Source organism: Mandrillus leucophaeus, unplaced genomic scaffold, assembly GCF_000951045.1.
Source record: "Mandrillus leucophaeus isolate KB7577 unplaced genomic scaffold, Mleu.le_1.0 Scaffold366, whole genome shotgun sequence".
Lineage (NCBI taxonomy): Eukaryota > Metazoa > Chordata > Mammalia > Primates > Cercopithecidae > Mandrillus > Mandrillus leucophaeus.
Genome location: NW_012103876.1, coordinates 453,121 through 453,849, shown reverse-complemented (window position 1 = coordinate 453,849; position 729 = coordinate 453,121).

Here is a 729-nt window from a genome sequence, read left to right as displayed (position 1 = left end):
TCTCACTCACTGCAACTTCTGCCTCCTGGGTTCAAGCGATTCTCCACAGGCGTGCGCCACCAAGCCCGGCTGCTTTTTTTTTTTTTTTTTTTTTTGTATTTTTTGGTAGAGACGGCGTAGAGCTCAAACCTATTTGTTTGGGGGTTCTGTCACTTGCGACCCCAAATGTTCCAGCTAATATGGTGGTGGAGGGGTTTTGGGAAAATCACCTTAAGTGCAGTAGAGAAGTTGGACGAGAGACAGCCCAGTTAAGAGGCCGATGGACAGCCAACTTCAGAGTGGCCTCTGCAAGCGTGGACCTCGGGGTAGACAGTGGGGCGCTCTCTAGGGGTCATCTGCTCCCTGGTGGGGTCGGGGGGAGGCATGTCCACGGAGGTCAGGGCTATGGATTCGGCACTAGGTCCACCTCCCCATGCTGCTTGCTAGTAGGCATGTGGTGGTGCACACCTGCTGGGCACCTAGCAGGAGGGGTCATGAGTTGGTAAGGAGCCACATTAGGGTGCCTGCCTGCTCAGGGCCCCTGCCCACTGCGTGTGCGCAGCGCCTGTCAGGATGTGACAGGGACCTGGACATATGTGTGCTCTCCGAGGTGAGCTGTGTACGCGTCGGGGTTCTCGACCTCAGCTTCCTGGCTGTGCATCCAGCGTACACGACCGGTGTGGCCTGGGCTCCAGCCTAGCGTGTGGACTGGGTCGGCCGGCGCGTGCCTCCCGTGAGGGTGCCCTGGCG